The sequence below is a fragment of the Macrobrachium nipponense genome, chromosome 39, assembly GCF_015104395.2.
Source record: "Macrobrachium nipponense isolate FS-2020 chromosome 39, ASM1510439v2, whole genome shotgun sequence".
Classification (NCBI taxonomy): domain Eukaryota; kingdom Metazoa; phylum Arthropoda; class Malacostraca; order Decapoda; family Palaemonidae; genus Macrobrachium; species Macrobrachium nipponense.
In genome coordinates, this window is record NC_061099.1 from 18643915 (window position 1) to 18667484 (window position 23570).

General features: G+C 50.6%; 1 protein-coding gene across 1 annotated transcript in view; it reads right to left on the reverse strand.

The window, feature by feature from the left end:
- LOC135210171 (phosphatidylinositol 4,5-bisphosphate 3-kinase catalytic subunit delta isoform-like) overlaps positions 1-23570 on the reverse strand; it is a gene marked incomplete in the record, with an annotated part of 244592 nt that overhangs the window by 156662 nt on the left and 64360 nt on the right.

Genomic DNA, 23570 nt, shown 5'->3' on the forward strand with positions numbered 1-23570 from the left:
TCGTCGCTACCATCAGCTTCGTACCCCCTCCTGATCACCTCACGCAGCCAGAAAGAAAGTGTTCTTGGATACTTCTTTCTTGGTCACCCTCACACGACAGAGCCGCATCTCATCCGCATCGTTGTAGGTGAAGTCCATTAGGGAAGGGACGAAATAGAGCGTCACAGATCCCCATCCCCTGGAATGCTTGACGTTGAAGGAAAGACCATGCAGTTCCCCTACTCTCTTTGCTGATGCCAGGGCCAGCAAGAAGAGGGTCTTGAGGGTCAGATCCCTGTCTGACGACTCTTGGAGTGGCTCGAAGGGACTTCGAATCAGACTCCTAAGGACGAGAGTCACATCCCACCCCGGGGGCCTGAGTTTCCTGGGTGGGCAAGACCTCTCAAAGCTCCTCATAAGCAGGGAGATCTTGAACGAAATCGAGATATCCACTCCCCTCAGTTTCAGGACTAGGGCCAGGGCGGCTCTGTATCCTTTAACTGTGGGGATGGAGAGGAGCTTGTATCGGCGAAGAAATACGAGGAAATCCGCTGCCTGCTGAAGAGTGGCTCTGAGAGGAGATAGACCCCATCTATGACACCAACCACAGAAGATGGCCCACTTTCCCTGGTACACAGCTGCAGAGGACTGTCTGACGTACCCAGCCATCTCTGTTGCTGCTCGGCGAGAAAAGCCTCTCGCTCGCAAGAGATGGTGGATAACAGCCAGCCGTGAAGAGTAGAGACTGGACTGACTGGTGGTACCGTTCCACGTGTGGCTGGACGAGAAGATTGTGCCAATGGGGAATCTCTCTCGGTGCTTCTGCAAGCAGAGCCAGCAGGTCCGGGTACCAAATGGCGGAGCCACCAGAATCATCTTGAGATTCGGGGTGACCAGCACTCGGCTGATCACCTTGCGAATCAGGCAGAACGGGGGAAAGGCATACATGAAGAGGTTGTCCCACGGGTGTTGAAGAGTGTCCTCTTCAACACACGTCTGGGTGTAGAGACCATTCAGTCCCTATCACCTTATCACGACGGCTGAGCTTGTCTGCTACTACATTCCTCTTGCCTGGAATGTAGCGGGCTCACAGCTCTACGGAGTGGGGCACGGCCCACTCGTGCACCAGCAATGTCAACTGGTGCAACGGGAGGGACACTAGGCCCCCTGTTTGTTGACGTATGCCACTACTGTGGTGTTGTTGCACATCAACACCACCAAGTCTCCCATCAAGCGGTCCTGGAACTCTTGGAGAGCAAGGAATGCTGCCTTGAGCTCCAGGACGTTGATGTGAAGGTGCTTGTCGGGACGACCCCACACTCCTGCAGCCAGCAACTCCCCCAGGTGTGCGCCCCATCCCTCGGTTGACGCGTCCGAAAGCAGCAACATCTCAGGGGGGGGGAGTGCAAAGAGGCACTCCTCTTAAGAGGTTCCTGTCGTCCAGCCACCAGGCTAGGTCCTGCCTCACCTCCTCCGTGCAGGACACAGGGAAGTAAGGTGGGTCTGTTGCCTGTTACCATCTCTCCTTTAGTCTCCACTGAAGAGACCGCAGGTGAAGACGCCTGTGAGGGACTAACTTCTCGAGTGACGACAGGTGGCCGATCACGACTTGCCACTGCTGAGCTGACTGTTCTTGTCGAGACAGGAACGGGTAGGCTGCCTCCCTGAATCTGCTGATCCGTGAGTCTGCGGGGGAAGACTCGCCTTGCTACCGTGTCGATCAGCATACCCAGGTACTTCATCCTCTGCTTGGGCTCGAGATCAGACTTCTCGAAGTTCACCACGATCCCCAGATTGCGGCAGAACTCGAGGAGTCGATCCCTGTCCTGTAGCAACTGTGAGCGGGAGCTCGCCAGAACCAACCAGTCGTTGAGGATAAAGAAATACCTCAGAAGATTTTTCCCTACCGAGTGGGTCCAAGCAGACACCAGAGTGAACAAGTTGCGTGAACACCTGTGGGGCAGTTGAGAGACCGAAGCAGAGTGCCCTGAATTGGTACACCGTCCCGTCGAGGATGAAGCGGAGGTACTATCTTGAAATACGCGTCCTTCAAGTCCACCGAAAGCACGAAGTCGTTCTCCCTGATGGAGTTGAGCACAGAACGTGCAGTCTCCATCGTGAACCGAGAGTGGCGAATGAATCAGTCCAGGGGAGAGAGATCTATCACCAGTAGAAGCCCGGTGAACGATCCCTGACGATCTCCACAGCTCCCTTGCTCAGCATGGCTTGGACTTCCTGCCGAAGGGCTACGTCCTTTGATGTTCCAGGTACGTAGGTCTGAAGGTGGACCGGGTTGGAGGTGAGGGGTGGCCGAGACTCGAAGGGTAGTAGATACCCCTCCCGAAGGACGTCTACTATCCAGGTCTCTGCTCCATAGCGCTGCCATGTTGCCCAATGGCTCGCAAGGCACCCCCCACTTCCAGCAGCAGGTGAGGGGGAACGCCGTCCCTAGAGTTTCCCGCCTCTCTCCTGTCACTTGCACGTACGACCTGGTTGATCCTAAGACCGTGCCTGGTATGTACGGCGTTGTGACGGGCTCGTGTGGGGCGCGTCCCTCACAATCACTCCTCGGTGCCTTGCCCTTCCCGGTGTAACCCGAGGAAGTTGAAGGCACAAGAGAGGAAGACCTGACGCTCCCCCCCGGGCCCCCCTCGCTCACTGGCAGAAACCAGCGGGCTTGGAGGGCTGCAGGCGATCACCAACCCGCGGTGGGGATCGAGCTGCAGGCCTGGTCGCGCCGTTCCCCTGGGGAGAATGGCTGGACCGAGAACAGCAGCCCTGATCTCGTGCGTCAGAGGAACTGCTGCTGGTTGCCCTACCCGTCCGGTCCCTGTGGGAGCGGTGGTCAGGCAACCTGCAGAGACCACTGTTGCGGTGAGACCGGTGCTTGCCCTCATGGCGCGTCGAACCACTGGCTGGCGCCAGCGATCAGGGGGACCCCTTCCCAGCCTCAGCCTGTGGTCGGTCTGGGACCGTCACGTCAACCCGGGTGACCGGCTGGTCGCTACGAGAGCGAGAGCTGGCCTGGCGAGAGTCACCTGAGAGGCTCTAACCAGCCTTCTGCTCCGTGCCGTGAACCTGGCACCGAGCGAGCTCTGGCGTCTGGTTCTTGGCTTGTACGGCCAACCCGCAGGTGACCGTACACTCGGTACCATCTCGCGAACGAGCGGCCAAGACGGAACCTGGTGTAGCGGCAGAGCCCCTAGCGCCAAGTGAGGAAGTACCGGTGTTAGCCGGAACCCCTCTGGTCCCCGTAGTCTTCTTCCTTGCAGAAGGAGAGACGGGCCCCACTCCCGAAGGAGCAGGAGGACCAGCGGAAGGACCCCCCTTCCCACCGGAGTGGGACGGGCCCTGAGAAGTTCCTGAAAGAGCCTTCTTAGGAGGGGAGGAGGCAGCCTTCGTCTTCCGCGGCTGGGTAGCCTTGGAAGTCGAAGGGGAAGAGGCGGCTGCAGACGACGAAGGCGGCGATGAAGACAACGACGACACCTTCCTACTCTTCCACTTCTTCTTCGTCAGCTTCCTCAGGACAGACGGGGCTGTTGTTGCCGAAGCAACAGGGCGGCAACAGGGCCCAGACGCACCTGTCCGGACAGACCAACGTCTGGGGCAGCAACAGCGCGAACAGGGATGACGTCAGCAGGCATGGACACATCGGGAACAGCAGGAACAGCAGGAGCGGCAGGAACGGCAGGAACAGCCAGCACAGCGTCGGCAGGTACGGCAGGCGGCACAGGTAACACAGGAGGCGGAGCAGCAGCCAGCGACATCCTGGGTACTGGCGGGAGGTCCAGGGGCGAGCTCTTAGGGCAGCGGAAGTCTGGTCACAGCAGCACAGCAAACCCAGGCGGCGGCGGCACGGCCACCCTCGGTACGGCGATCAGCCCCTGCACAGCGGCTGTAGGTGAGACAGACACCACGTGCAGCGAGTAAACCAGGTGAGAAAAGGTGGCGTACCCTGGAGTCGACAAGGTGGTTGTCGTCGTGGTCACCGGTCCAAGGGACCGCACTAGACCCCGCCAAAAAGTGAAGCAGCCCCTGAACACTCGGCACGCCCTGCAGTCCCAAAGACACCCACACCTGACCAAGGTCATCCCTCACGGCAGAAGCACCTGTGGAAGCAAAAGTCGGGTAAGTAGGAGGAGTTCCCCCTCGTGTTGTGTGGGGGGGGGGGGCAAGCCCCTCCCTGAATGAACGGAAGACCCCAAATACAAATGGACGTCGGGTAACGAGCGCCCTCCTTTACACTCGACGGGTCGGGCGAAGAAGAAGGGCCTCGAAACCACCCCCCCGAAGGGGAAGGTGCCATACGCGGGAGCTGAGCAGGGGGGCAGTAAAGAAGACGAAGAATCGGTTACCAAGGGAGTCGCGGGAGAGCTTTCAGACGACTTCTTGGCAGGCCTTCGCTCCTCCCGCAGCACACCACTGCATCCACTGACCAATACACGGCTCACACCGAGAGCCTTCACGCCCTCGGCACCGAGCACAAGGGCATAAGGATCAATTCCCCGGTATGAGCGGAAACCTTGATCCATAATGATAATAATACATGAAAATGAAAAAGAATACTGCATTTACAATTTCACTTTCACTTTCACACAAAAATAAAAGGCTCGGGCCGAGAGCATTCGTGCCCTCGGCACTGAGCGCAAAGGGCAAGAACATAAATGAAAAATGAAAAAGAGCACTGCACTTACGATTTTCACTTTCACACTTTCACCCCCAAAAAATACAAGGCTCGGTGCAAGAGCACTCTCGCCCTCGACACTGAGAACAAAGGAATGGGGATTGATCTCGGGAAAACTTCTAATTTCCCACATTACGCCCCTCCACCCCGGGGCACAGTCGCCAGGTAATGGAAGGGCATGGAGATTCCTTCGATCCTTGGTCCATTATTCATTTGAATTAATAATCAGTGTATATGAAAAAATGAAAAAGAGTACTTACAGTTCACTTTTACACACACACAAATAGTAAGAGAAAACACAAATATCCTGAAAGCACACGACGATGAAGCGGCAGAGAGCGATGAGAGCACGTCTACACACCATCAGGCCGAAAAAGCAAAGTGGTTCTTCGCCTCCCAGTTGCGCGGCGAGCACTGTCGGACTAGCAGTTAACTACCGAACTCCCTTGTTTGAAAGCTTACGACCATCCAGCTGCCGCTAGTTACCTTCCTATTGTAAAAGGACCGAAAGGTTTGTATCCCGTGTCGGAACAAAGTGTGTTTATGTCCGGTCGGAGGGACTGCCAACGACTGAACTGGTAGCTAACTACCAAACCGCCTTCTTAAAGATTTCAGCGGCCATGTCCAGGCTACAGCTTAAGTAATTCATATCATAAAGGACTCAAGGTTTGTACATCGCACAGGAACAAATACTAATTTTATTACAGTATATACAATGAAATGAGGCGATACAAAACTTCTTTGAAGAACAGATCTCTTTATGAAAAGCACTAATGAGTTTGTTATGAAAAAAATGAGTAACTTTAATTCTAAACAGTCTCTACTCCAGGACAGACACACCAAGATGCTTTCCCTATGAGGTACTTGAGAAAACTATACTCTTACACGAGTTAACTCTCTACATATACAAATAAATTATTGAAATTCATACCTCCTTAATTTCAGCTAGTGTTGCTGTTGTACTGACACTGTGAGTTATAAGGATACTGTTCGGCATGAGAAAGTCAACCGACACAGTAGTTGGGGAAGCTGTGGGCACACGAAGAGCCCAAATTGTTCCGCTCCAGACATAGCCATTGTGGGTAGTGGAAATTGAGGTGGACGAGGCTTATGCATAGCATACATGGATAGGTTTGGGGGGGGGCATGTCACCAGTACCACCTGAAATGTATAAAATTTATGAAAATATTTTTTACCTTTAAATCAGTAACCAAATTAAATACTATTGTTAAAATCAACCATATTACAGAAACTTCTAAAAGGTTAACAAATAAAACCTCAAACAATTTTTTTTGGTCAATTCAAATCTAACCTGGTCCAGTATAATATTTGTGGCATATGTTGTTAATTATATTTCAAGTTTATTTTTATATGCTAAATATGACAATTTGTCGAAAATTGCATTTTTCCTAACTATACAAACCTGAGGTCCATTAACAATAGGAAGTAGCTAGCGGCAGCTGGAACGGTCGTAAGCTTCGAACAAGGGGAGAACGGTAGTTAACTGCTTGTCCGACAGGGAGGTAAACAAATCACTTTTGCTTTTGGCCCATGCAAAATACGCAGAGTGAGGGGGGGTGGCATGAGGGAGGGACTATATGTAAAAGGACTCAGGTTTGTATAGTTAGGAAAAATGCAATTTTCGACAAATTGTCATTTGTTCCGATACGTATACAAACCATCGGTCCTTTAACAATAGGAAGACTCACTTTCTTGGTGGGAGGAATCTGAGTCTTTTGATGAACAGACTGGTGTTCGTCCATCCCTGGAATGCCTCCCTGTCGTAAGAGCGAGGGAGGGATCCAAGCCTCTGTCCGATTGATCGGGGTGTGCACCGCAGGATCAATGGTCAGACCTCTGGGCCAAATACTAAGAGAAGAGGCAAGCGTATCTCTTCGTACCAGCAAGCAAGAACTTGTTCCTGTTTGCAAGAGGCAACATAAAGTATGGTTGTCTCAAGCTGGCATCCACTTCCTCCCCCTTGTTGGAGGAAGTGGTGGATACGCTCCTATCCCTAGGGATAGGAATGGGGCTCTGTTGAGTAGCTCACCTTGCATCTTGTCCTTATCCAAGCAGGGTGATGACCGTGTCCCTCTAACCACAGGGTAGAGGGGAAGAAAAAGATGGGAAGAGGAGCCAGTCACACTCTCATTCACTCATCCATTCTTACGGTCACACCAGGATCGATGCTGTTCAGCCTGCGAGGGTCTGGGTTCGCTACACAACGTGTTGAGCAGCCACCACGGGTCCCAAGGAAAAAGATCCAAGGACCTGTGGGCAATATCCCGAAGGTAGAAAGGAAGGGCATGTGGTCTGGTTGGACCAGACCCCTGCCTTCAGTACCCTGCGCCACGGAGAAGTTTCTTGCGGACAAGGCAGCACCTCCTTCGCATCGAAGGCGGTGAAGTCCATTAGGGGTGGAGGGGATTGTGAACGACTCGAACCAATCGTCAGGGACCGAAGAGTTCTGAGTCTTCGCTTATACGAAGTTCGGTACGAAATCGAGCGTCACGGATCCCCATCCCCTGGATGCTTGACTTCGCAGAGAAGTCATGCAGTTCCTCAGAGGAAAAGAAGGAAATAGTCGCATGACCTATCCTCTTCTCAACTTCGGTGATGTCCAGTACCCATACTGGTCTGTCCGTTTGCCACGAAGTCTCTCGCATCCTCCTATCCCCATGCAGCGAAGTTCTCGGTAGTGGATAGGACCACCGACACTCCATGGTGGGTGTCGATGGTATGGGTACTGTGACAAGCTATTAAAACGAAGTAATGATTGCTCTGTAACAACCGAACTAAGTCAACAGCGTAGTTCGTAACTGACTCGGGCGCTCTGACAGCTGCCGACTGACTGCGTTCGGTAGAAGGCAAGTTGTCCAAGCATCCGAGTAAGTCACGTGACCTTCGCCTTTCCTTTAAATGGGTTATGCCGAGACCAAACAAATAATGTATTTGTTTTGTCGCCAATGCCGGACAGCGAGGTGATGATTCTCTTAAGGCATGTTGCCCAACAGGCGAAAGTCAATTGCCTTCTAGAGACCAGAGGTCCCTGAAGGCAAAACATCTCATAGTTGTTGAATCTCAGCTAAGGAGAAACAACACTATGTACCGTTGAAGACGAAGGTAGATATTGAATGCAACCTACGTCTTCACAGACGAATCGAGAGAAGGATTCTCAAGATTCATAACCTGTGCTTACAAATGACTGAAAACGCTAACCGCTATTTCATTGCTGTCCGGTGAGAAGTCGTAGTTGCAATGAAAGCGGGGCGTTCTTCAGTAATGAAAACACAGGGGAAAGCCGCCTGAAGAACTGCTTCTCATGGGCTGAACATTTGGAAGTAAGAAAAGGGCCCTGTCAGGTCGGAGAGTAGGCGATGTCTTCTGACACATCTTGTAATTCGGGTTGAACAATGAACAATTGTACACCTACGAATACGAGATATTTTGAAGACAAACTCATATGTCTGCAAAATCATTCACATTATCGCAGTGCGATGCAGCGGGAGACTTGTACAGACTTCTGTTACCGTGCGGTAAACAGAAAGATGAAAGAGTCCAAGAGATATCTCTGTTGAAAATTCTCGCAATGTCAAAGGCGATGGAATCTAGCGTCACAGCAGTAGCTGGTCCTTCATTATTGCGAGAATCCCCGTTAATCAGAGTCCTAAGTCCATGATTGTTGGGCAGAGATACGGTTCGGTAGTCAATCAAAGCAGGGGAGAGAGAGACATAACTGACCGTGCATCTCGGAGGCCCAGCTGATACTGAGCTGCTATCAGGCAGTTCAATACGCAGTAGTTGAGCCTGAGCTCTCGCTGACTCGTCATCCTGAGTTGCCAGGTAATCCATTATTCCACGAAGGAATGCGTTCGGCTAGAACCACCGAGCATAAAAGATATGCTCGAGCAATTATTTAGGCGAAACGAATTTCGGTAAATATAAAAGTTGAAATGGTGTTGTCGTGACAAAACCATAAGTATAAAATAAAATTGAAACTGAAAACTCCTGGGAGGTTGCAGGCAACCCCGATTTGCAGTTCAATTAAAATACTTCTCTTCTAAGTCGCAATCCGTAGATTAACTAGGATATGCGCCTACCCCTCGGACAATTCAACTGCTTAGTAGAATCATGTTGCGAGGTTAATATACGTAGTATATTTGTAGGATTCTGAACAACGATCTCCATCCTAAATTCTTTCCTTCAAGAAAACAAAATAAGGATTGGAGATCGACCACCTTCGATCTCTATTAAAGAGAGTGAAGGAGAAGTCTTCCTCGAAGGAAAGCTTCAATGGTGAACAGAATACTAAGACAATAGTTCAAGCTAAACTGTATATTCCCGTCCGATCTTCTCTATTCCAGGTTGGTCGCCTACTGTGAGATAGTTTCTTTCAGCAGCAGTCTTCTCCCCAATGCTAGAAATTCCAGGAATTCGAGCATAGGCGAGGTTCCCGATTATCGTGTAACATATCGGGGATTCTCGTCTCGCTCACTTTGGACCGTGGTCTCTCCTAAGTGTTTGGAGATCGTAAAAAACTCGAACACTCTGAATGCGCTAGAAATTCCGTAGAATTCTAAGCAGTCTGCGAAACCCCCACCGAATTCGTCAAACGATATCGGCTGGTGGTCCCTCATCGATTCCCGTAGAAATCGAGAATGGGGCAGGATCCCTCCTCAACGACCGGGGCTTACGTCAGGTAGGACCCGAAGGTCCCCCCGGTAGCGCATCTCCAACGTGGGATCCTACAGAGAAATCTCTGTAGGATCAACCCTCCCCTTTCCCTCGTAGCCGTAAGGAGAGAGGGAATGGGGGAGGAATGGATACTCGCATCGCCTTCCCAGTGGAACTAGCAGTTGGAGAAGAGTAGGAGCAGCCATCGCCTTGCGGCGATGGCCTCTCAGAGTCTGGGAAAACGTATCGTCGGAGAAAACTTTTTTCCCGAGGAGGGTTACGGACTTCACTGTAGGTAAGGGTCTGCCGCCACTGTGAACGTCAGTCTGGGTGGGGCTGATCGACACCTGACAGGAGAGCCGATACCGTCCTCCGACTCATTCCAGTCCTCGTCGAGGTCGAAACCTCTCAGGAGGACCGAAGGAGTATTTAAATACGGTGTCCGAAGACACGTAGAAACGCCGCTGTCGCAGTAGAGGAGGTGGAAGTAGCTTGATCGACCGGCCAGAACTGAGAGAGCCTTCTTGTCCGGAGACGAGAGACTCTGGTTCGAGACAGAATCGGCAAGCTCCGATCGCGGCAGACCCACCGTCGGTTGGGTTCCCTCTCGGGCCCCAAAACGACTCGAGCAGAGACGTGGGCTCTGCTGGTGGGAGCGGCAATCCTTCCGCAAGGTCATTATGCTGACGAATCAGCTTAATGACTTCTGCAAAATTCCTCTGTATCTCGGGAGTAACCGCGTCTTGCGGAGTAGGACCGTCCAGTCCCTCCAGCAAGAACAGATCCCGAGATACTCCTCCTTCAGAAGGAGAAACAGCGGGAAAGGGAAACCCCTGACGGTCGCCTCCAGCTACTTGCGCATATGTCCTGGTCGGTCCTAGAACCGTGCCTGGTCCATACGGCGTCATAGCGGGATCGCGAGCAGCGCACCTCTCGCGATCACTCCTAGGTTACCACCTCGCTCCTCCCGGTGTAGCCCGAGGTTTGAAGGTACAGGAGAGGCAGACCTGACGCTCCCCCCCCCTAGCTTGCTGGCAGGACCAGCGTGCTTGGAGGGCTGCTGCTGATCGTCAACGTCGCGGTGGCGATCGAGCAGCCGGCCTAGCCTTGCCGCTCGCCTGGGGCGAGAGGCTCGGCTGAGAAACATCGACGCTGATCTCTAGCGTCAGGCGAGCTGTTGCTGTTACCGTCTCCGCCCGGTCCCGATGGAGCGGCGGTCAGGTGACCTGCTAGGCTCGCTGTCGCGGTGAGACCGGCGAGCGTCCTCTCGGCGCGTCAAGTCGCTGGTACCAGCAAGGCTGGTACCGACGGCCGCGGGGACCCCTTCCTCGCCTCAACCCGTGGCTGGTCAGCGACCGTCACGTCAACCCGAGCAGCCAGCTGGTCGCTGCGAGAGCGTCCACTGGCCTGGCGAGAGTCGTCTGCACGACTCTCGCCAGTCTTCTGCACGACTCTCGCCAGTCTTCTGCTCCGCGCTTCGGTCTTGACGGCGAGCGAGCTCGGGCGTCAAGACTTTGGCTGGACGGTCTCCCATGGGAGACCGTCCACTCAGTACTTCTCGCTAACGAGAACCGAGGCCGGATCCTGGTTTAGCGGCAGAACCGCTAGAACCAGGCGAGGAGTGCCAGCCGAAGCTGGTACTCCTCTGGTCCCCGTCTTCTTCTCCTTGGTAGAAGAAGAGACGGCCCTGTTCCCGTTTCCCGAGGGAGCAGGAGGACCAGCAGAAGAGCTCCCCAAATCGCCGGAGCGAGACGGGCCCTTAGAAGGTCCCGAAGGAGCCTTCTTAGGGGGGAAAACCCGGGTTACCAGCGGCCGCTGCAAGAGCGGCCGCTGGCCTGGCGAGTCACCTGAGCGGCTCTCACCAGCCTTCTGCTCTGTGCCGCGTCTTGGCGCCGAGCGAACTCTGGCGCCGAAACTTGGCTGCACGGTCTCCCGAGGGAGAACGTACACTCGGGATCTCTCGCACCAGGCGAGGAAGTACCAGAGCTAACCGATACTCCTCTGGTCCCCGTCTATCTCTTCCTTATGGAAGGGGAGAACGGGCCCCCGCTCCCGAAGGAGCAGGAGGACCAGCAGAAGGACCCCCCCCGTCCCACCAGGGGTGGGACGGGCCCTTAAAAGTTCCCGAAGGAGACTTCTTAGGGGGGAAGGCAGCCTTCTTCTTCTTCGGCTTATGGGCCTTAGAAGTCGAAGGGGAAGAGGCAGCAGCAGACGATGAAGACGAAGATGACAGCGTCCTCTTCTTCCTCTTCCTCGTCAGCTCATGCAGGACAGTCGTCAGGTCCTCCATCCAGGCCGGAGCCGGGGCTATTGCCGAAGCAACACGCCCGACTGCACCTGTCCGGAAGGACCTGGGACTGGGGAAGACACACCGTGGGCAGGACCAGCATGGACAGGCTCAGGAACCAGGAGCGCCAAGCCAACAGCGGGAATCACATCAGCAGCGGGAATCACATCAGCGGCAGGTACGGCAGGCCCAGCCATCGCCTCGTAGAATCATCGGCAGCCAGCGGGAACCTGGGTACTGGCGGCCGGTCCAGGGGCGAGCTGCTGGAACAGCGGAAGTCTGGGGCAGGCAACACGAAGAAAACAGGCGGCGGCGGCAACCCCCCCCCTCAGTACGGCGGCGGCCCTAGTAGCGGCAGACAGCGTCACCGACACAGCATGGGGAGTGTAGACCAGGAAGGGGGGGAGCAGCATAAGCGCCGTGTAGTAGTGGAGACCGCCCCAGACCTCGCTAGACGCTGCAGCAGCCCGTGGAGCTAGGCACGCCCTGCTGCCGCGGTGGTCCATACCTGTCCAAGGTCGTCTCCCACGGATGTAGCACCTGCGGTAGCATAGATAGATTAGTAAGAGGGGTTCCCTCACGCACGGGGGGTAAGACATGCCCCACCCCGAACGCAGGAAAACCCCAAATACAAAATACAACGAGGAAGCTGAGCGGGGGGCAGGAAGGAAGACGAAGAATCGGATACCAAGGGAGTCGCAGAGCTTCCGACGACTTCCTGGCAGACCTTCGCTTCCCCTACCCCCGCACAGCGTGAAAATAATATGAAAATGAAACAGAATACTGCCCTTGGCGATTCACTTCATAGAACTTAAAGGGAAAAAGATCAATTCCCGGGTAAGAACGGAAACTTGATCCAAATAATATGATGCTATCATAAATATATATGAAAATGAAACGAATACTGCACTTGCGATTTCACTTTCACAGAAAATAATCGTAAGGATCAATTCCCGTGAAGAGCGAAAATTGATCCAAATTAAAATTTATGCAAATAAATAAATGAAAATGAAAAGAATACTGCATTGCGAATCCACTTTCATTGCATTTTAATCATACAAAAAAAAAATAAAAGGCTCGTGCCGAGCGCAATCACGCTCTCGGTAACGAACGCACAGGGCAAAAATATAATGAAAATGTTATTGTTATAATACAATTAAGTTTGTTCATACTTACCTGGCAGATATATATATAGCTGTATTTCTGACGTCCGACAGAATTTCAAAATTCGCGGCACACGTAGTGGGGCGTCAGGTGGTAGTACCCATTCCCGCCGCTGGGCGGCGGATATCAGGAACCATTCCCATTTTCTATTCATATTTATTCATGGCCCTTGTCTCCTGAGGGGAGGAGGGTGGCACTCTAAGTATATATATCTGCCAGGTAAGTATGAACAAACTTAATTGTATTATAACAATAACATTTTGTTCATGAAACTTACCTGACAGATATATATATAGCTGAATCACACCTTCGGATGGTGGGTAGAGACAGACTAGGATTTTTTAGGAAATTTAAATTAAAATAAAGATTAACTTATTGGTTCCTTCCTTACCTGATAGCAAAGTAGACTATGTGATTACTGTCACCTAAAGCCTGCTTATGCTTTATCAGAGTTGCCAGCCAGGTGTTGACCTCCGTAGTGCTGGCGCTCTCTGGATGCTCTGTCAACTGGTGCGTGACCACAAAATGCGACAGACCATCTAGGCAAACATATGGCAGTAACACAGCAACCGACCACCACCTGACCAACTAACGCAAAAAACCCCTGATATTAACACTATGGAATGGGAGATTTTCACAGAAGATCTCACCATCAACCAAAAAACACAATAAACTAACCTAACTAAGCTAAGGGATCGGGAGAGAGCTACCTTCAGCCCCCAAAACTGTGTCTGCCGAAATGTAAGGTCCCAAAGAACTACAGTTCTCGTAAATCGTCCTCACATCCCGGAGGTAATGTGAGGCGAATACGGAATTGCTCCTCCAGAAGGTGCTATCAAGAATATCTCTGATAGACATGTTCCTTTGGTGGAAGGCAAGAGAGGTAGCTACAGCTCTGACCTCGTGAGCTTTCACTTTAAAGAGGTTCATATCAGTCTCTGGCAAGATGAATGAGCCTCTTTAATGACGTCCCTCAAGAAGAAAGCAACAGCATTCTTCGACAACGGCAAAATCCGGTCCTCTTCACCGAGCACCAGAGATTACCTGAGGGACCTCTTATCTCTCTAGTCCTATTCACATAGAACTTGAGAGCCCTGACAGGGCACAGGGCTCTCTCTGGTTCTTGACCCACGAGACTCGATATTCCTTTGATTTCAAAGCTCTTTGGCCAAGGATTAGACGGGTTCTCGTTCTTAGCCAAGAAAGAAGGGTTCAACGAGCAGACAGCGCTGTCTCCCTTGAAACCCACTAGGCTACTGAACGCTTGGATTTCACTAACTCTCTTCGCCGTCGCCAGAGAAGTTAGGAAAAGCGTTTTCCTCGTTAAGTCCCTTAGAGAAGCTTCATGGAAGCTCAAAGGGACTTAGCATCAGATGTTTCAACACCACATCTAAATTCCATGAGGGCGGTCTTGCTTGTGGAATTTTGGTAGTTTCAAACGACCTTAAGAGATCGTGCAGATCCTTATTGTCGGAGAGGTCCATTCCTCTGTGGCGAAAAACGGCAGACAACATACTCCTATAACCCTTGATTGTAGGAACTGCCAATTTTTGCACATTTCTTAGATAGAGTAAGAAATCTGCTATCTGATTCACAGAGGTCGTGGAAGAGGAAATTCCTCCTTTCTTGCTCCATGCCCTGAAGGAAGACCACTTAGACTGGTAGACAGCTCTTGAAGAGGCTCTTCGAGCATTAGCGATTGCTCTCGCAGCTGCCTTTGAAAAGCCTCTCGCTCTGGCCAGCTTTTCGATAGTCCTGAACGCAGTCAGGGCCAGAGCGAGAGGTTTTGGTGAAACTTTTGAAGTGAGGCTGTCTGAGTAGATCTCTCCTCCAGGGCACGTTCTTGGGAAGTCCACAAGGAACGTCATGACCTCTGTGAACCACTCTCTTGCTGGCCACATTGGGGCAATCAGAGTCACCTTGTCCCTTCTGACGCTGCGAACTTTCTCATTACGCCCTCCCCCATGATCTTGAATGGGGGAAAGGCGTAAAGATCCAGGTCTGTCCGTTCCAGAAGCAACGCGTCCACTGCAATTGCCCCTGGGTCCATAACCGGGGAGCAATACAGAGGAAGCCTCTTCGTCCTTGATGTAGCGAACAGGTCTACTAGAGGACGTCCCCACAATTTCCATAACTTTTTGACAGACTTCCTGGTGCAGGTCCATTCTGTTGGTAGAATCTGATTCCGGCGGCTGAGAAGGTCCGCCCTGACATTCTGAATCCCCTGCCACGAATCTTGTCAGGATCTTGATGTGCCTTGCGTCTGCCCATAGCAGAACTTCCTTCGCCAGGAGAAAAAGGGATCTGGAGTGAGTTCCTCCCTGATTCTTTAGATACGCAAGGGCTGTGGTACTGTCTGAGTTGACTTGAACAACCTTGCTTGACAGTTTGTCTTCGAAGAACTGCAGCGACAGGAATATCGCTGCCAGTTCCTTTACATTGATGTGCCAGGCTACCTGTTCCCCTCTCCAGGAGCCTGACACTTCTTCCCCCCCTAGTGTTGCTCCCCAACCGGAAGTGGAAGCGTCTGAGAACAACACTAGGTCGGGGCTCAGAAGATTTAAGGAGAGGCCCTCTCGTAACTTCTGAGGTCGACCGCCACCATCTTAAGTGTACTCTTACTTCGTTGGAGATCCTTAGGATCGCATTCAGGTCCCCTTTCGACGTCCATTCTTCCGCAAGGAAGAATTGAAGAGGCCTGAGGTGCAGTCTTCCCAGCGAGACAAACTTTTCTAGTGAGGAAATGGTGCCCAGCAGACTCATCCACTCCCTCACCGAACAAGCTTCTCTCTCTAAGAAGGCTGCGACTTTCTCTAACCCCAGTCGCTGACGTTCCTGGGATGGAAACGCCCGAAAAGCCACTGAATCCATCTGAATCCCCAGATACACGATGGACTGTGTCGGGTCAGATGCGACTTTTCGGTGTTGACGCAACAGACCCAGAGACTTTGCTAGGGCTAGCGTAAACTGAAGGTCCTTCAGACACTTCTGCCTCGACGACGCTCTGATCAGCCAATCGTCGAGGTAGAGGGATATCCTGATTCCTGACGAATGGAGCCACTTCGCTACATTCCTCATAATCATTGTGAAAACCATTGGGGCCGTGCCGAGACCGAAACAAAGGGCTCTGAACTGCCAACCCTGTTGTCCAGACGAATCTCAGGTACTTCCTTGAAAGAGGGTGACTGGGACGTGGAAGTATGCGTCCTGCAGGTCTAGAGACACCATCCAGTCGCCAGGTCTCAATGCTCCCAGCACCGACTGAGGCGTCTCCATTCTGAACTTTATCTTTTCTACAAAAAGATTTAGCCTGCTCACATCCAGGACCGGGCCGCCAACCTGACGACTGCTTCGGCACTAGGAAATCCTGTTGTAGAAGCCTGGTGACTCTAGGTCCAAGACTTGTTCCACCGCTCTTTTTTTCGACCATCTGGTCTAAGAGATCGAAAGAACACTTTTCTTCTCTCCCTGATAGGATGAGAGGTGGGCTCTGGGAGTTGAAGTCAAAGGAGGAGGATGAAGAAAAGGGATCTTGTACCCCCGTTTCTACTATCTTGAGGGTCCAAGGATCCGCTCCTCTCTGCCTCCAAGACTCCGCAAAGAATTCCAGTCTGGCCCCGACTGGTGTCTGAAGGACGAGATCTTCATTTGCTGTTTTTCGGTTTGAACGAAGCTCTTCCTCTCGAAAACTCTCCCTCGAGGAGCTGCTCTCGAGGGGGGTGCCCCGCGAAAGGGTTTGACTTTCTTCGGGGTTTGCTGAATGTTGACGTGGAAGGAACCGCTGGACGTCTTGAAGACTGAACCAAGAGGTCCTGGGTCGCCTTTTCTTGCAAACTCTGTGCAAGATCCTTTACCATAGCCTGGGGGAAGAGATGGTCCGAAAGAGGCGCAAAGAGCAATTCCGCTTTCTGAGCGGGAGATACCGACTTAGCAGTAAAATTGCACAGCAGTGCTCTTTTCTTCAGGAAGGCAGTTCCAAAATTCGAAACTAGCTCCTCCGAACCATCCCTGACGGCCTTGTCCATACATGACAACACGCTGGACAGCTCCCCCAGACTGAGAGAATCAGGACTTCTAGACTGAAGGTCCAAAAACTCCCAGACACCAGTCTAGGAAATTAAAAACATTAAGGGTACGAAGAAGTCCCTTCAAGTGGTGGTCAGTCTCAACCGGAGTCCAGGTCACCTTAGCAGACGCTAATAGAGACCTCCTCTGGGCGTCCACTAAACTGGAGAAGTCACCCAACGCGGACGAAGGGACCTTTATCCCCACATCCTCCTTGGTCTCATACCAAACTCCTCCTTTTCCCGGCGAGTCTAGAGGGTGGATGGGCGAAGTGGTCTTGCCCTGATCCTTCCTTCTGGACATAAAGTCTTGAAGTTTCTTACTTAAACGCCCTCTTGGTCGACAGAGACGTCTTCATTTCGACGAATTCAGGGGTCTTTACGGTCTTGGACGACGAAAGTTGTGAGGGAGGAGACCTAGGGCTGTCGGCTGGAACTTGTCCCCGAATGCTAACGTAAACAGCCTAACAAGAACCTTGTAGTCCGAGACAGCTGAAGCTACCGGCTGTTCTTCCTCTACGGAACTCCCTGGACTACTATCTCCCCTTCCTCCCTAAGAGGAACTGGAGAACGCCTATCAGGAGGGAGGGAGTACGTCCCTTAGGCTCAATCCTGAATAAAGACTTCCGTTGGTTGGAAGTATCCACTACAGGTACGGAAGCAGCCGTACGTTGATCTTTAGATGCAAGGACATCTTCCGAAAGAGAAGCATCCTTAGAAGCCACGTTAACTGTCTTAACAGAAGCTCCCCTACGAAAGGAAGCGCGAGCTTCCTGACGAGCGGCGCCAAAAGCGTCCTGCTTAGACAAGCGAGCGTCCTGCTTTGCAGTCTCCAAAGCGTCCTGCTTCGCTCGAAAGCGTCCTGCTTCAAAACGGCGAGCGTCCTGCGGAGCGTCCTCAAAAGCGTCCTGTCTATAACCAGAAGCGTCCTGCTTCGCGCGCCGAGCGTCCTGCCGCCGGCGTCCTTAAAAGAGTCTTGAAGAGAGCTCAAGCGTCCTGTCTAGAACGCCGAGCGTCCTGCCGAGCGTCGTCAACCGCTACTTGCCGAGCGCGCAAAGCGTCCTGCTTCGAACGCCGCGTGCCGTCCGACGAGCGTCTTCTCCTGAGAGAGTAAAAGATCTGCTAGGAGAGCGAGAACGTTGACGATCCGGAGGCGAGAGAGAGACGAGCGAGCTGAGAGAGAATGAGGCCGCTTCGTCCTCTTGACGGGCAGCCGAACGTCCTCCTACGCTTAGGCTCGACTGCTGCTGGGCAAGTCCTCTGAGCCATCAGCGACGTAATCTGGTCCTGAAGGGACACAAGGATATCCTTCGTAGGTGACGAAGGAGCAAAAGAAGGGGCAGGACTGAGACTGCGAGAAAGCGAGGGCGAGGGGACGCCTCCTTCCTTCTAGCAGGTACAGCTATCTGCCTCTCAGGTGAACACGCCTGTGCGTGGAAACGAACGTCCTCATCGGTAGAAAGCCTTCCTCTCTTCTGAGGAGGAAAGGCGTCATAAGCGTCCTCTGACGAAAGAGGAGACATAGGACGTGAAGCGTCCTCAAAGCGAAAAGTCCTTTTCAACGGACGCGAGTCTCTCCGAGCGCTCCACCCCTTGCGCGGGGAGGAACGCTTCGGAGGACGAAAAGCAATCTTTCAGGATACGCGCTCGTGCGCGCTCCTTGGCAGCCTGGGATTTAGCACAAGGCCTGCCGAAGGGACGCCAGATCGGTGGGGAGCCCCCGTAACCCTCTTGCGGCTTTCGACATACCCACTCCCTGAGTCCTGGAGTCCGATAGAGGTCTAGGCCTAGAGGCATTATGGGCCGATCTGACGCCCCCTCCACAACACTAGGGGCACTAACACAAACTTTCACTGGGCCGTTTTCTAGGGCCAAAACTTTAGATTCGAGAGCACGAATAGACTCTAGAATCAGAGAAAGGGTGTTACCTTCTCCAGACACAGCACTGGGGCCCGAAGGCAACAAACAGGATTAGGTTGGGCAAATCTACTGGTGTTAGAGGAGGAGAAATGTTACTATCCTTACCTTTAGTAGAGCTGCCCTTGGAGGAAGACCTCCTGACTCTATCGCGCTCTAATTTACGCCGGATAGGTCTCATACATCCTCCATTTATCATCATCCAAATCCTTACATTCATTGCACCGATCATCAACCACGCAAACATGCCCCCTGCAATCCATACAACTGTGTGAGGATCAACTGAAGGTTTAAGAAGCCTCACCTTACATTCACTCCTCACACACACACTGAAACTTCCCGAACTTGATCCAGACATACTGAATCTAGAAAAGCCAATCCAAAATAAAAAACCAATCCACTATTCCGCGTGCCAATCCAACAATCCAGAAGTCGATACCAAAAGTCAATCCAGATAATATTAAGCGAGATAATGAAAAAATCCTAGACGGAGGTACTGTAAACAGATGTTTGCAGCACCGGCGACAGAAAAAATATGAATAGAAAATGGGAATGGTTCCTGATATCCGCCGCCCAGCGGCGGGAATGGGTGTACTACCACCTGACCGCCCCACTACGTGTGCCGCGATTTTGAAATTCTGTCGACGTCAGAATACAGCTATATATTATCTGTCAGGTAAGTTTCATGAACAAAAAAGTAACTTACATTTTTCAATTACACTTTCGCCCAAAATACATGACTCGGCGCGAGCGCGCCCGCCTCAGGCACCGAAAAGACATTTCAGTGTTCAATTCATGAAAAGAGAGGAATCGCCGCATCTACGGTGATAGCTCCAATGTTGGTTCTAATTAAGTATGAAAATGAAAACAGTGTATTCTTTTTTTTTAAAAACAGTTTCATTTTCAAGTCAAACAAACTATTAGTAGAAAACATAATATAACAAAGCATACGACGATGAAGCGGGCAGAGAGCGATGACGAACACGTCTTCACCCACCCGCGCCGAAAGCAAAAAAGTGATTTGTTTACCTCCCAGTCACGCTCGGACAAGCAGTTAACTACCGTTCTCCCCTTGTTCGAAGCTTACTCCGTTCCAGCTGCCGCTAGCTACTTCCTATTGTTAAAGGACCGATGGTTTGTATTACGTATCGGAACAATTCAGTAATCTTTTCAACCACAGAGATAGCATTATGTAAAAAGCTTGATTGAAACCACTTTAAACCATGTTGCCATAGGAGCTGCAACAACAATTAAGTGTAACTGAGATACTAATGGGCATACTAACACACTACTTCCCTTTCATGATCATGATGATCTGATTTTCTACCTTCGTGCCCAACGTTGTACCTCCTTTGTATGACTGAAATCCTTCTGCAGTCCCAAAAGGAGATGCATGACAAGACAGGCATAATAGGAAACAAAGAAAGAGGTAAAATAAAACTCCATTAACACTAAACCAAACAGCAGGGAATCCATGAACTTGCTTTACATTTTATACACTGCTAAAAATAATGCACAATTAATTTGAAGTCCATACCTTACATGTCTAAATGATGACTGAAGTACCTAGGATTTACTGACTGCTTCATTCTGCTGTTCAGAACCATGAAAACACAAACCCATGAATGTGTATTAATGTGGGTTTTACCGATAGTATTGCGCTTTATGAAAACATTCTCAATTACCCATTTTGTTTTACGTTCACTTCGATGTAATTATACGAACTAGCAACCTTTATGAGGGGAAATGGCAGCTGTTATTACAGGCCAGAAGATATAAAATTAGATAAGGGTTTCCCTGCCAGACCCAGCTATAGTGCGCATAATAAAAACATCTTCAAACATAACTAAATAGGCTATACAAGTGAATTCTTGTAGTGATAATCAACTGAAGCTATAAAAAACATACCACAAATATCTGTAAATTAAAATTTCTTGTACAACCTAAAAAAAAAAGCTTTATGAGATATGGGAGGCTGAATTAAACAAAGAGGAAAGACAAATTAAAAAGAATTCTCTATCCCAACAATAATAAGCATAGTTACAATAAAACAATCCAAGCTGTGACACATAAAATAAGCAAAACAAAATATTAAAACTGGCAAATTATAAAATATAAATAAATATTGACAATTTGTCGAAAAAAATTAAAAATTGCATTTTTCCTAACTATGACAAACCTGAGGTCCTTTAACAATAGGAAGGTAACTAGCGGCAGCTGGGACGGGTCCGTAAGCTTCGAAAGGGGAGAACGGTAGTTAACTGCTTCCGATCGTGCGCGCGCCCGCCCGCGCGCCCGAGAGGTGAAGAATCACTTTTGCTTTAGGCCCATGCAAAAAGTTGCAGAGTGAGGGGTGGCATGAGGTGGGCTATATGTAAAGGACCTCAGGGTTTGTATAGTTAGGAAAAATGCAATTTTCGACAAATTGTCATTTGTTCCGATACGTAATACAAACCCCTCGTCCCTTTAACAATCCTAGGAAGACTCACTTCTTGGTGGGAGGAATCTGAGTCTTTTTGTGAACAGACTGTGTTCGTCCAACCCTGGAGTGCCTCCCTGGTCGTAAATATGCAAGGGAGGGATCCAAACCTCTTGTCCGATTGATCGGGGTGTGCACCGCTAGGATCAATGGTCAGACCTCTGGGCCAAGTACTAAGAGAGAGGCAAAGCGTATCTCTTCGTACCAGCAGCAAGAACTTGTTTCCTGTTTGCAAGAGACAATCATAAATGATGGGTTTGGTCTTGCTCAATTGGCATCCACTTCCTCCCCCTTGTTTGGGTAGAAGTGGTGGATATTTTACTCCTATCCCTACTGAAAGGGAAGGAGGATGGTGCCTCTATTGAGTAGCTCACCTGCATCTCGTCCTTACCCTACCCGCAGGGGTGACGACCGTGTCCCCTCTACCCAAAGTATAGGGAAGAAAAAGATGGGAAGAGGAGCCAGTCACACTCTTCATTCCTCATCCATTCTTACGGTCACACCAGGACTCGATGCTGTTCAGGCCTGCGAGGGTCCTGGGTTTAACTACACAACGTGTTGAGCAACCACCACGGTTCCCAAGGAAAAAGATCCAAGGAACTGTGGGCATATCCTGAAGGTAGAAGGAGGGTGCATGCGGTCCGGTTGGACCAGGCGCCTGCCTTCATTACTGCGCCACGGAGAAGTTCTTGCGGAACGCGAGAGAATGATTGAAGAGCGTCCACACTCATCCTGGTGTCGAGTTTCTTCAGACAGCTCCGTCGCACCTTCACAGGACAAACAGCATAGCCTTCGTATCGTAGGCGGTGACGTCCATTAGGGAGGGTATTGTGAGGACTCGAACCAATCGTCAGTTACCGAAGGGTTCTGAGTCTTCGCTACGAAGATCGGTACGAATCGAGCGTCACAAATCCCCATCCCTTTTGTGTGCTTGAACTTCTCAAGAGAAGTCATGCAGTTACCCTAAGACGAAAAGAAGGGAATAGTCGTATGACCTATCCCTCTTCTCGACTTTGGTTATGTACAGTACTCATACTGACAAGCTATTAAAGACGAAGTAATGATTGCTCTGGAACAACCGAACTAAGTCCACAGCATAGTTCGTAACTGACTCGGACGCTCGACAGCTGCCGACTGACTGGTCGGATCAGTAGAGGCAAAGTTTTGTCCAAGCATCCCGGTAAGTCACGTGACCTTCGCCCTTTAAAGAGTTTATGCTGAGAGACCACAAATAAAATAAATATTTGTTATCACATGTTGCCGGACGGCGCGGCGATGATTCTCTTAATGCATAAACTCACAAGGCGAAGTCATTGCCTTCAAAAGACCGAGGTCCCTGATGGCAAGAAAATCTCATAGACGTTGAATCTCAGCTTAGGAGAACAACACCTATGTGACGTTGAAGACGAAGGTAGGCATGAATGCACCTACGTCTTCCGCTGAATCAGAGAAGGAATCTCAAGATTCTAAACCTGTGCTTACAAATGACTGGAAAACGCTAACCGCCATTTCATTGCTGTCCGTTGTGCAATGAAGCGGGGCGTTTTCTTCAGTAATGAAACACAGGGGTAGAGCCGCTTGAAGACTGCTTCTCATGGGCTGAACGTTTGGAAGTAGAAGCTGGCAGGTGTGGGAGTAGGCGATGTCTTTTCAAATACATCTGCTAATCCGGGGTGAACAATGAACAATTGTACACCTCCGAATACAAGATATTTTGAGGACAAACTCAGATTCCGCAAAATCATTCGCATTATCGGGATACGATTGCAGCAAGAGACTATTACAGAATTCTGTTTACCAGTGCGTAAACAGAAAGATGAATTAGTCAATAGATATCTCTGTTTAAAATTCTCCAGCAATACCGAAGACGATGAATACTAGCGTTTCTCAGCAGTATATGGTCATTCATGTATGCGAGAATCCCCGTTAATCAGAGACTTAGTCCGTGAATTGTTGGGCGAGATACGGTTGTTGTTATTCATCAAAGCAGGTGAGAAAGACATAAACAACCGTCTATCTCAAAGCTGGCAGCTGATACTGAAATGCCTCGGGCATTCAATACTCAGTAGCTGTCGCTGACTCGTCATCCTGAGTTGCCAAGTATCCTTTCCACGAAGGAATGCGTCGGCTAGACCACCGATGCATAAAAAGATATGCTCGAGCAATTATATTTAACGAAACGAATTTCGGTAAATATAAAAGCTAAAATGGTGTTTTGTGTTGTAACACCATAAGTATATAAAAAATTGAAACTGTAACCCTCCTGGGAGGTTGCAGGCAACCCGGGTTTGCAGTTCAATTAGAAATACTTTTTCGTCTAAG